Source organism: Schistocerca piceifrons, chromosome 5 (genome assembly GCF_021461385.2).
Source record: "Schistocerca piceifrons isolate TAMUIC-IGC-003096 chromosome 5, iqSchPice1.1, whole genome shotgun sequence".
Classification (NCBI taxonomy): Eukaryota; Metazoa; Arthropoda; class Insecta; order Orthoptera; family Acrididae; genus Schistocerca; species Schistocerca piceifrons.
Window position 1 is genome coordinate 372,473,348 of NC_060142.1, and position 13,013 is coordinate 372,486,360.

The 13,013-nt window shown below is 41.3% G+C and overlaps 1 long non-coding RNA gene across 4 annotated transcripts in view; it reads right to left on the reverse strand.

Annotated features, from left to right (window-relative positions):
• The window catches only part of LOC124799232, a 188,468-nt gene that overhangs the window by 29,186 nt on the left and 146,269 nt on the right, over positions 1-13,013 (reverse strand). For 3 of the 4 annotated variants that reach the window (XR_007016990.1, XR_007016989.1, XR_007016992.1), the window contains one exon: positions 3,800-3,992. The exons of the other annotated variant lie outside the window; for it this stretch is intronic. This is a non-coding gene — a long non-coding RNA (uncharacterized LOC124799232). The remainder of the gene's footprint in view (positions 1-3,799; positions 3,993-13,013) is intronic. 4 annotated transcript variants of the gene reach the window in all.

The following is a 13,013-nucleotide window of genomic DNA, read 5'->3' on the forward strand; positions in this document are numbered from 1 at the left end:
AATCTGCTTCGCAGTCACCAATCTTGATTTTAACTTTGTCACTGTTCTTGTGTCTTCTGCTTCTCATTACGTTCTCCTTTCTTTGATTTATTCTCAGTTCTTATTCTATTCTCATTAGACGCTTCATTCCGTTCAGCAGATCCTGTAATTCTTCTTTAGTTTCACTGAGAATAACAAAGTCATCCACAAATATTATCATTGATATTCCTTCACCTGGAATTTTAAATCCACCCTTGAAGCTTTCTTTTATTTCCGCCATTGCTTCTTCGATGTATAGATTGAACTGCAGGGGCAAAAGACTGCATCTTCGTCTTAAAGACTTTTTAGTTCGAGCACTTCGTTCCTTTTCTCCGACTCTAATTATTCTCACTTCGTTCGTGTACATACGAGTGCTATATATGACCAGGCTCTCCCTGTAACTTATCCCTATTTTTCTCAGAATTTCGAACGCCTTGCATCATTTTACGATGTCGAACGTTTCTTCCAGGTAGACAAATCCTATGATCGTGTCTTGATTTTTCTTCACCCTTGCTTTCATTATCGACCGCAACGTCAGAACTGCCTCTCTGGTGCCTTTACCTTCCCCAAAGCAAAACTGATCGTCATCCAAGAGATCTTCCGTTTTCTGTTCCTTTCTTCTGTATATTATTATTGTCAGTAACTTGGAAGTATGAATTGCGTGAATTATGTTTTTCCGGAAGTCAGACGGTATATCGCCAGACTCGCGAATTCTACACACCGATGTGAACAGCTGCTTTGTTTCCACTTCCCTCAACGATTCTAAAAATTTTGACGGAATTTTATCTATCCCTTCAGCCTTTCTCGACATGAACTGTTCCAAAGCTCCCTATTACTTCTATGTCGACTATTGTTTCTTCTCGTGTCACGCCGTCAGACATGTCTTCCCCATCATAGCGGCCTTCAGTGAACTCTTTCCAACTATCTGCTCCCTCTTCTGCATTTAACTGTGGAATTACAACTGCGTTCTTAATGTTACCAACCTTGCTTTCGTATATGCTGAGTCAGCAATGATTTCTTTTTCGATTTCTTCACGTGTTTTCTGCAGCCATTTCGCTTAGCCTCCCTGCACTTCCTGTTTATTTCATTGCTAAGTAACTTGTATGTCTGTATTCCTGAATTACACTCAACATTTCTGTACTTCCTTTTTTCATCGATCAACTCGAGTATTTATTGTGTTACCCAGAGTTTCTTGACAGTAACGTTCTTTATATCTATGTTTCCCTCTCCAGTTTCTATGACTGCTGTTTTTACTGTTATCCATTCCTCTTCAAATGACCTACTGAGCTATTCCATATGGCAGTGCCTATAGCTTCAGAGAAATTTAAGTGTTTCTCCTCATTCCTTAGTACTTCTGTGTCGCACTTTTTTGGGCAGTGATTTTTCCTGTCTACTCTCTTAAAGTTAAGCCTACTCTTCATCACTACTATATTGCGACCTGAGTCTGTATCAGCTGCTGGGCACGCTTTACAAGCCAGTATCTGATTTCGGTATCTGTGCCTGGCGACGATGTAATCTAACTTAAATCCTCGCGTGTCTCCCGTCCTTTTCCAATTATATCTCCTATTGTTGTGATTCTTGAACAGAGTATTTGCTGCTACCAGCTGAACTTTATTGCTGAACTAAATTAGTTTTTTTCCCTCTCCCATTCCTAGTACAAAGCCCATATTCTCCTGTGACCCATTCTTCTTCTCCATCCCCTACAACCGGATTCCAATCTCATATCACTATCGGATTTTCATCTCAATTTACACGCTGATATAGTTTCTGTACCTCTTCATTTTCCGACTGTGACGTCGGCATGTACACCTGAACTACCGTTGCCGGTGTTGGTTTACTGTCAGTTCTTATGAGAACAACGCTGTCACTGAACTGTTGACAGAAACTCACTCCCTGTCCTATCATCCTACTGATAACGAATCGCACTTTTGTTATACCATCTTCTCCTGTTGCTGGTATTACCCTATACTCATCTGACCAGAAATACTTGTCGTCTTTCCATTTCACTTCCTTGACTACCCCACTATATTTAGACTGAGTCTTAGCAATCTCCTTTTTAGATCTTCTAGCTTCTCTACCACTTTCAAGCTTCTGACATTCCACACCTCCGCTCGTAGGACGTTATCCGTTCATTGGTTACGCAATGGGGGCTATTCCGGAATCTTTTTCCAATACAGAGAACATGTCCTTTGGATACACATTTTGTGTCTTTAATGTAGTGGTTTTCGTTGCCTTCTGCACTGGCATCCCGTTTATCGTTGCTGATTCTTCCACCTTTAGGTACTTTTTCCCACAGGGCAAGAGAGTGCACTGAACCTCTTTCCTCTCCTCCGCCATTTTCGACAAGGTCGTTGGCTGAATAGAGGTGTCTTCTCGTGCCGGAAGTCTTCGGCCGCTGTTGCTGATGATTTTTATGCAAGATTTAAGCGGTGTAGGGTTCACAACAGGAACCGAGGACGTTTTAGTTAATCAAAGACGCTATCCCTAGACGACATCTCCCTACATAGCCTAAAAATACACATTTCCATCCATGGAAATACGAAGGTGCTCATTCACCTGATGTGTTGTATGCTTGGAAATGCTGCTTGACTTGCAGGCAGTGCTCTGTCCATTCCTCTTGTGTGTATAAGGAGAAAAAGGGAGAAAATAGTTTCAGGCCACTGCCATCCTCAGCTCAAGTCGTTGCTGTTTGCTAGTGTTGTGCTTCCATCACGCTGCCAAAAGGAGTGAGCAAAGAAGTCAATTGTAGGCTCTGAAAGAGAATAAATGCAGTGAGTGACTGCTCTGCAGAAGTTGCCATTGAGTACCTAAATTAAGAATGCTGTAAAATACACTAACGGAAAAAAATCACAACACCAAGAAGGAGTTGTGCAACATAAAAATTTCACGCCAGTTGCATAAGAGTGGCGCTAGTAGCAGATGGAGGGTGCAAATCAGGTTTGCAGTGAACACACACTGTAATGGTTGTGAGCTTTAGTTTCCTTTGAGGACAGATGTGGTGAGATGAAGTTTGTGGAGATTGCCTTTAAGGTGACAAAGACGGCATTATCAACACCTGTCTGAGGTTAAACGAGATCGCGTAATAGGACTACGAGAAGCTAGATGTTCTTTCTGCGAAATTGCAGAAGATCTTGACAGGAATGTAGCCACTGCACGTGATTACTGGCAGCGATGGTCAAGAATTTACGTTCGCAAGATCACTGGGCTCTGGACGGTCACGTGGCACTACCGGGAGGGAACATAACCGTGTTCGGTGTATGGATCTGGAGGGTCGCACTGCATTTGCGGTAGCAATATGAGCAGCAGTTGACACCACAGGACACAACAGACGGTCATAAATTGGTTATTTCAAGGATAGCTCCGAGCTAGACGCCCTGCAACGTGCTTTCCACTGACCCCAAGCCACCACCGTTTCCCATTTCAGTGGTGTCAAGCGTGAAATCAGTGGAGTTAAGGCTACAGGTCTGCTGTGTTCTCTGATGAAAGTTGGTTCCGTCTCGGTGCCACATTCGTTAGTTAGAAGGAGACTAGTTGAGGGCCTGCAGTAAACCTGTCTGCACGCTAGACACCTTGGACGTAAACCTGGTGTTACGGTTTGGATGCGGTTTCATATGACCACTGGAGCGCTCTCTTGGTTATCCCACGCACTTGAGTGCAAAGTTGGAAGTAAACCTGGTGATTAGAACTATGGTGCTGCTATTCATGAACAGCTTTGCAGGCCGTGTTTACCAAACAGCATTGCACTGGATGTTTGCCAACAGATTAACGCTCGCCCACATACCGCTGTTGTAATGCACCGTGCTGTACAGAGTGTCGATATGTCACCGTGGCCAGATCTGTCTCCAATCGAAAACATGTGGGACATCATCAGATGGTAACTCCAGCGTCATTCACAGCCCGGGTTAACTGTTCCTGTACTCAGCAATCAAGTGCCACACGCATGGAACTCCATCCCACAAACAGACATCTGGAACCTGTACAACACAAAACATACACATTTGCATACTTGCATTCAAGATCGTGGCAGTTTCGCCACTTGTTGATGTACCACCATTTCACACATCTAATGGCTTAATTCGCGCTTACATTAACCTGTGATCTTGCAATTTTAATCACTAAAGTATGGTACCTAGCCAAATCTATTCCAGAAATTTCATTTCTCTAAATTAATTACATTTGGGTGATGCAATTTTTTGTCGTCAGTGTCTCATCCACACAAATATTATATGAAAAGACTTAGGAACTTCTGACAACTGCCAAAATTAAACGACAGTGGATGTCTGTTGCGTCTGTAGTTGAGGTGGTTAATAAATACAATCAGACGTCTACAAGAAAGTAATAGGTAACTCATTGTTAAGTTTATTTACAATATTTACACTTAAAAGTAGAGAAATACATAAATTGGAGGTGCAGTAGGTACCTGTGTGGTGCTGAGATATATGAAATGAGAGTAATGTTTTTGATAGATTAAGTCACCTAGAATGGTGATCAGTCCTGATGGTCATTGGCTACTAATTATGCTTAGCAGCATCAGGCTGCATCAATGTAATCTCTTCGCTGCAGTCTGCCATACTACGGTTGGTCTTATTCTCAAAGTTTAGAGATGACTTGCCGGCCGATCGTAGCTCCAGACAAGGAGGTCATGTGACTTAAGCGTCCTATTGTGGAGCGTACGCATGACGCCACCCCCCTCCCCCCATCGGAAAGAGAGAGAGATGGAAGAAGCTTGAGCCTGCCAGGCAGCGCTTGTCGAAGATTTCAACGTGCCCTCTGCCGCCTACCTGCGAACAGTGCGCGGGGAGGTAGATGTGATCGAAGAAGATGCTGTCGCTGCTGCATAACCGTTACTAATTGTCTTAAATGACTTTCCAAACATATCATTTAGGTATTTCTAAAATTGGAAATTTACAGTTGATGCGCTTTAACAGGTACACATCCACTTTAATGTGACAAAAAAGAACCTGAGGGTTCGTCACCGATAAGCTGAGACACCTATATTGGGCGTAACTCAGAGTGACATGAAAACAACCACATACATTATGAAATAGTTACGAAAATCAAATGGTGGTTGGTAGGACATTCTGGATTCAACAATGCCAAAACGTGATCTTCTGTATGGTGGTTAGACGATAATATAAAATTATGGGAGGTATATAAAAGGACACAGCTGAAAACTGTTCCTTTCAAATTTGACAGAGCTATTGATTTATCCAGCAACGAGATTCAAATTGTTGTCCGTGAAAATGTTGCGTGTGACTTACTATTATAGTCCTAAGATTACCTACAGAGTAACAATCTTTCAGAATTACAACCATGTGTCCCAGCTGTAGTTTCTTCGTCCAAGAAGTCAGTAATTATTTCTTCCAATTCATCAGTTCTTCAATCTAGACCGTGTTTCTGAAAGTAGCTGCATGTAGATGTATGGAAATAACGAGATCATTTTCTTTTTATTACGGAATTGTTCGGCATGTTGAGTTTTGTGGACTTATTTGGACTTGAGACACATTGTACTTTATTTCATATGGCTGTTACATTGGGTGTTTCAACAAACCTGTACAAGATGGCCACCGTTTGAAGTAAAAAACTAATTACTGCGCAGAAATAAGTTACTGTAATATAGAAAAGTTCTTATTGATTGTATTATTCGTTGTGTGTATTGTAAGCCATTAATGCAGCATACCCCAGGTTCAGGTACTTTATTTCGTGCAAAATGTAAATACAAGAGACGCGATTCTAGACTTACCAGCACAGATTAAGCTGGCTCACAGTCATAAATGATTTTACACTCTAGAAACGTTTTATTATTCACGTTATTATCACTAATGTCCAATAATAGAAAATAGCAATTTTATCTTTATTTGCAAAAACATTCCTAATTCTTATCTATATCTGTTTTCTCCCAAGTCACCCGACGGCGTACAGTGGAGGCTACTTCCTGTATTACTCTCATTTCCCTCCTCACTGTTTCTTTCCCGAACGCTGGGAAGGAAGAACGACCGTCGATGTACAACCCGTTTTATTATTTTATTTTAGTTATGTATTTTGTTTAATCTTCAGTCTTCTGACTCGTTTGGTGCGTCCCGCGACGAATTCATCTCTTGTGTCAGCCTTTTCATTTCTGAGAAGCACTTACGCCTCAACAGTGTGCTGGATGTATTAAAATCTCTGTCTTCCTCTACAGATTTGACCCCTACTGTTCCCTCTAGTACCATGTGTTAAAAAATGTCCTTTTTTCGTGTCCTTTCATCTTGTCAGCGTTTTCGGTATGTTCCTTTCTTCTTCGATTGTATGGGAAACCTCTTAGTTTCTTACCTTATGAGGCGACCTAATCTGCAACACTCTTCTGTAGCACAATATCTCAAATCCTTCGATTCTCTTTTGTTCCGGTCTTCCTACTGTCCATGATTAACCATCACAAAGTCTGTGCTCCAAACATGGATCCTCAGAAATTTCTATCGCAAATTAAGGCCTATGTTTGATACCAGTAGTCCTCTCTTAGCCAGGGGCGAGTACTTCACCAATGCTAGTCTGCTATTTATGTCCTCCTTGCTTCGTCCATCATTCGTTATTTTGCTTCCTAGCGGAATACCTCAAGTTTGTCAACTTCGTGATCACCATTTCTGATGATAAACTTCTCCTTATGTTACTTCCCATTACTTTTGTCATTCTCTACTTTGCTCCCAATCCATATTCTATGGTCATTACACTCTTCATTCCATGCAACATATCCCGTAATTCTTTTTCACTTTCACTGATGATAGCAATGCCATAAGTGAATCTACTCATTGATATTCTTCCACCCCGAATTTTTGTCTCCCTCCTGAATCTGTCGTTTATTTCCGTCATTTATTTTTCGGTGCATAGACTGAACAGTAGGGACGAAAGACCGCGTCTAAATCTTACATATTTTTAATCCGAGGGTTTCGGTTTTGGAGTTCAAATCTTATTGTATCCTCTTAATTCTTGTAGACATTGTGTATCACCTGTCTTTCTGAAAAAGTTTATACCTTTTTTTTTGCACCTTTACACATTGTCGGAAGCTTTTTCTACTTCGACAAACCCATGAGCGTAATTTGATTCTGCTTCAGTCTTTGTTCCATAGTGAATCACAAAATTAGAACAATCCTTCTAGTGTCTTAACATTTCCTAAAGCCAAACTGATCTTCGTGTGACAGATTCCCAGTTTCCTACTCAGTACTTCTGCGTATTATTCTTGTCAGCCACTTGTACCCATGAGATTTTAAGCCGATAGTGCGATAGTTTTCGCTACTATCTGCCCTTGCTGTCTTCCTAATTGTGTGGGAGACATTTTTCCATAAGTCTGATCATACGTCGCCAGTGTCACACAATCTACACGCCAAGTGGAATCATCATTTGTTTGATATTCCCCCAATGATTTTAGAAATTCCTATGGTATGTTATCTATACCTTCCGTTTTATTTGATCTCAAGCTTTCCTGAGCTCTTATAATACTGGACACCTTACATCTTTGTTATGGACTCCTTTCATCTTCTACCAATCCATCAAATAGGTCCTCCCGCTCATAGAGGCTTTCAAGTACTCTTGCCACCTATCGTCTCGCCTGCATTTAACAGTGGAATTCACAATGCAGTCTTAATGATAAAATCCTTGCTTTTAATTTCACCGTAGGCTGTTTCGTGTTTTCTCTATTCTGAGTCATTCCTCCCGACGATCAATTATTTTTCAATTTCTTCACATTTTCCCACCAGTTTCACCTTCGCTGACCAGCACTTCCTACTTGAACCATTACTGAGTGATTTATTTAGCTGGATTCCTGTCTTTCTTTCCCTGAATATTTTGGTGCTTCCTCCTTCGGTCGATCAGTTGAGGTACTTACTCTGTAAATGAAAGTTTCTTCGGAGTTATCTTCCTTGTATCTATGTCTGACTGTTCAACACCTGCGACTGCCCAATTTGAAGATTGATGGTCCTTTTCATTTGCACTGCCCGCTGTGAAATTCCTTATCGCAACATCCATAACCTTAGCGAATTCAAACGCATCTTATCATTGATCGATATTTCAGGATCCCACTTCCGTAGGAGTCTCTTACAGTTAGGTCTACTATTCATCATTACTAAGTTATAATCTGAGACAATATTTGCTCCTGGGTACCGCCTACAACACAGTATCTGATTTCGGAATCTATATCTGACCATGGTGTAATGAAACTGGAACCTTCCAATGTCTCAGGATCTTTCCGAAGTGTATCACCTCCTCTTGTGATTCTTCAACAGAGTATTTGCTGTTACCGTATGAAATTCATTGCCAACTCAGTTAGTCTTTTTAGTCTCTCAATCCTACTGCCTACACCACATTCTCTCGTGACCCTTGTTATGTTATATCCCCTACATCTGCGTCCCTATCCCTCATTATTATTAGACTTTCATCTCCCTTTACATACGAATTACCCGTTTATTGTCCACATACTCTTTTTCTACCCATTCATCCTATCCCTGCGATGTCGGCATGTGTTCATGAACTACCGTTGGCGGCGTTAGTTTGCAGTCGAATCTGATGAAAACAACCCTGACAATGAACTTTTCATATTGCCTCGTTCTCAGCCTATTTTCTTCTTCTTAACGTAACCTACTCCCGTTATAACATTTTCTGCATGTGTTGGTATTACCCTATACTCATCTGACAGAGGTCCTGTTCTTCTTTCCATTTCGTTTCACTGTGTTGTTGTTGTTGTCCTCAGTCCAGAGACTGGTCTGATGCAGCTCTCCATGCTACTCTATCCTGTGCAACCTTCTTCATCTCCCAGTACCTACTACAACCTACATCCTGCTGAATCTGTTTAGTGTATTCGTCTCCCTCTACGATTTTTACCCTCCACGCTGCCCTCCAGTTCTAAACTGGTGATCTCTTGATGCCTCAGAATATGCCCTACCAACCGATCCCTTCTTCTAGTCATGTTGTGCCACAAATTTCTCTTCTCTCCAATTCTATTCAGTACCTCCACATTAGTTATGTGATCTACCCATCTATTCTTCAGCATTCTTCTGTAGCACCATATTTCGAAAGCTTCTATTCTTTTCTTGTCTAAACTATTTATCGTCCACGTTTCACTTCCATACATGGCTACACTCCATACAAATACTTTCAGAAACGACTTTCTGACACTTAAATCTATGCTCGATCTTAACAAATTTCTCTTCCTCAGAGACGCTTTCCTTGCCATTGCCAGTCTACATTTTATATCATCTCTACTTTGACCATCACCAGTTATTTTGCTCCCAAATACCAAAACTCATTTTCTACTTTAAGCGTCTCATTTCCTAATCTAATTCCAGCAGCATCACCCGATTTAATGCGACTACATTCCATTATCCTCGTTTTGATTTTGTTGTTGTTCATCTTATATCCTCCTTCCAAGACACTCTGCGTTCTGTTAAGCTGCTCTTCCAAGTCCTTTGCTGTCTCTGACAGAATTACATTGTCATGGCAAACCTCAAAGTTTTTATTTCTTCCCCAATGATTTTAATTCCTACTCCGAATTTTTCTTTTGTTTCCTTTACTGATTGCTCAATATACAGATTGAATAACATTGGGGATAGGCAAATATCCTGTATCACTCCCTTCCCAACCACTGCTTCCCTTTCATGCCCCTCGACTCTTATAACTGCCATCTGGTTGTTGCACTAGATGTAAATAGCCTTTCGCTCCCTGTATTTACCCCTGACGCCTTCAGAATTTGAAAGAGACTAGTTCTGTCGACATTGTCTAAAACTTTCTCCAAGTCTACAAATGCTAGAAACGTAGGTTTGCCCTTCCTTATTCTATTTTCTAAGATAAGTCGTAGGCTCAGTATTGCCTCACATGTTCCAACACATTTATTGAATCTGAACTGAACTTCCCCCAGCTCGGCTTCTACCAGCTTTTCCATTCGTCTGTAAAGAATGCGTGTTAGTATTTTGCAGCCGTGAATTATTAAACTGATAGTTCGGTAGTTTTCACATCTGTTAACACCTGCTTTCTTTGGGATTGGAGATATTATATTCTTCTTGAAGTCTCATACATCTTGCTCACTAGCTGTCAGTAGTTCTAATGGAATGTTGTCTACTCCCGGGTCCTTGTTTTGATTTAGGTCTTTCAGTGCTCTGTCAAACTCTTTACGCAGTATCATATCTCCTATATCATTTTCATCTACATTCTCTTCCTTTTCCATAATATTGTCCTCAAGAACATCGCCCTTGTATAGACCCTCTATGTACTCCTTCCACCTTTCTGCTTTCCCTTCTTTGCTTAGAACTGGGTTTCCACCTGAGCTCTTGATATTCATGAAAGTGGCTCTCTTTTCTCCAAAGGTCTCTATAATTTTCCTGTAGGCAGTATCTACCTTACCCCTAGTGATACGCGCCTCTAGATCCTTACATTTGTCCTTTAGCCATCCCTGCTTAGCCATCTTGCACTTCCTGTCGATCTCATTTTTGAGACGTTTGCATTCCTTTTTGCCGGCTTCATTTACTGCATTTTTGTATATTCTCCTTTCATCAGTTAAATTCAATATCTCTTCTGTTACCAAAGGACTTCTATTAGTCCTCGTCTTTTTATCTTCACTATCTTCACTATTTCTCTCAAAGCTAGCCATTCTTCTTCTACTGTATTTCTTTGTCCCATTCTTGTCAAACGTTCCCTAATGCTCTCCTGAAACTCTCTACAACCTCTGATTTACTCAGTTTATCCACGTCCCGTCCCCTTAAATTCGCACCTTTTTGCAGTTTCTTCAGTTTTACTCTACAGTTCATAACCAATAGATTGTGTGCAGAGTCCACATCTGCCTCTGGAAATGTCTTACAATTTAAAACCTGGTTCCTGAATCTCTGTCTTAGCATAATATAATCTATCTCAGACCTTACAGCATCTCCAGGCTTCTTCCATGTATACAACCTTCTTTCGTGATTCTTGAACCAAGTGTTAGCTATGATTAAGTTATGCTCTGTGCAAAATTCTACCAGGCGGCTTCCTCTTTCATTCCTTACCCCCATTTCCTATTCACCTTCTACGTTTCCTTCTCTTCCTTTTCCTACTCTCGAATTCCAGTCACCCATGACTATTAAATTTTCGTCTCCTTTCACTATCTGAATAATTTCTTTTATCTCATCATACATTTCATCAATCTCTTCGTCATCTGCGGAGCTAGTTGGCATATAAACTCGTACTACTGTGGTAGGCGTGGTCTTCGTATCCATCTTGGCCACTTATATATAGGGTGAAGTGAAATGTTGGTTAATAATTCATACATGTGAAGTCCGGGCCATAAATAGCTAAAAAGCTCCAAAAGACAAGAATCCACAAATAAACCGTTGTCGAGATACAAAACATTTTGTGTTGCGGTTTATCAGTGTCTAGGAACACATGGCTTCTCTAAACCTTAAAGTAGGTGTTCGAAATATTGTCCATGCGTCTGAATGCAATATTCAACTCGTCTCTGAAATGAATTGAGAATCCTCTCAGCCAGTCCTGGAGAAATTTGCAAATGCTGGTAGGCTGCTTCAATCCACAAGCGTAATGTCTCGAGATAGTTGACCTCGGTAGCGTAGACCACGACGCCATGGTGCAGGTTCTCCTCTACCTATCCAATGCTGACCATATGTCTGAGTTAGAAGCCGTCAGACTCATAAATGAAAATGTACTTGAACACAGTCATCAATGAACCATATGTGCAACTGCTATGTCAATGGAACATCGTCATGTACATCTGGAAGTAAAGTTCGCAGAAACTGCATGCACTGTTGTCCGGTTAGTCTCTGTGGTAGGAAGTGTGGTCCAACTATGCGGTCTCCGAACAGTGCTGCCCAGACATTTAATAACACTGTTGATGTCCTGATACGTGTGTCGCGTTAGAAGTGTCATCGGCGGAAATTTGACAGTTATGGTAGTTAAAAATACCGTCACTGATAAATCCAGCCTCATCCGTGAACAGAATGCTTCTTAAAAACAGGGGATGCAGAAACAATGGGAGCAACACTGTTGTCCTACCTATTGTCAGAAATTCTCTCTTGGAGGGAAGTCTGAATTGTTAAGGGCTTGCAATCGTTTGAGATGAAATGGATCGAGTAGTTGCCGATGTTAAAATCCGCCACACACTGTTACGACTGAAGACACGCTCTTGTGTAGGAAAACCTCATTGTTGAAGTACTCGGACGTTCGTGTACAATATGTAACACCCTTTCCTAAACATCGGGTGTTAAGTATCTGGGTCGACCTTCCCGTACATGGTGCGCGAAACTCCCGGATACTCTAATGCGCTTACGTAACCAGCTAAATGTACGCCTGTCGGGCTGGCTGCGGAAAGGAAAAGTTTCTTCATAGAATAGTGCAGCTTCAATGGCACTGTCATTCGCTTTGCCATACATGAAATGCATGTCAGCTTAATCTTCACTGGTGTAACTTCTGTACATGGTGCCTTCACTTTCGTGAGGCCGGTATGGAACAGTGCACGGAGGGGGAAGGAGAAGTAGTTTCGCATGCGTACATAAACAGATAGTCCATTCAAAACCTTGAGATACTAACGTAAACACCACTTTACCCAGGGGCGTTTAAAGTACGTTACCATATCGAATTAACAGTTGATTTGTTGATCCTTGTTTATTGGAGATTTTTAGCTACTTTTGGCTTGTACTTTCCATGTACGAATGATTGACTGTCACTTCTGAAACGTCCTGTATAGAGAATCGGCCTATGCATTTCCCTTTTCAGACTTTGTAGCTAATTTACAACGTTCAAACTTGTGACGTTATAGGCTGTTCCACTTAGAACGTTATCCTTTCGTTAAATGTTCCATCTTTTGCTGATGGTCACCTCCCTATGAGCTGTAAATTCTCTGATTCTTTCGTTGTGTCCATTTTACTAGGTTTATTTCAGAGGAAATGGTATTTTTCCCCACTCTTCTTGGATCGCACGGTCTCGGGACTTCTCTGTGGTACACGTACAACGCCACTTTTCTAAGATCTCGCACGCTCTCACGTTTA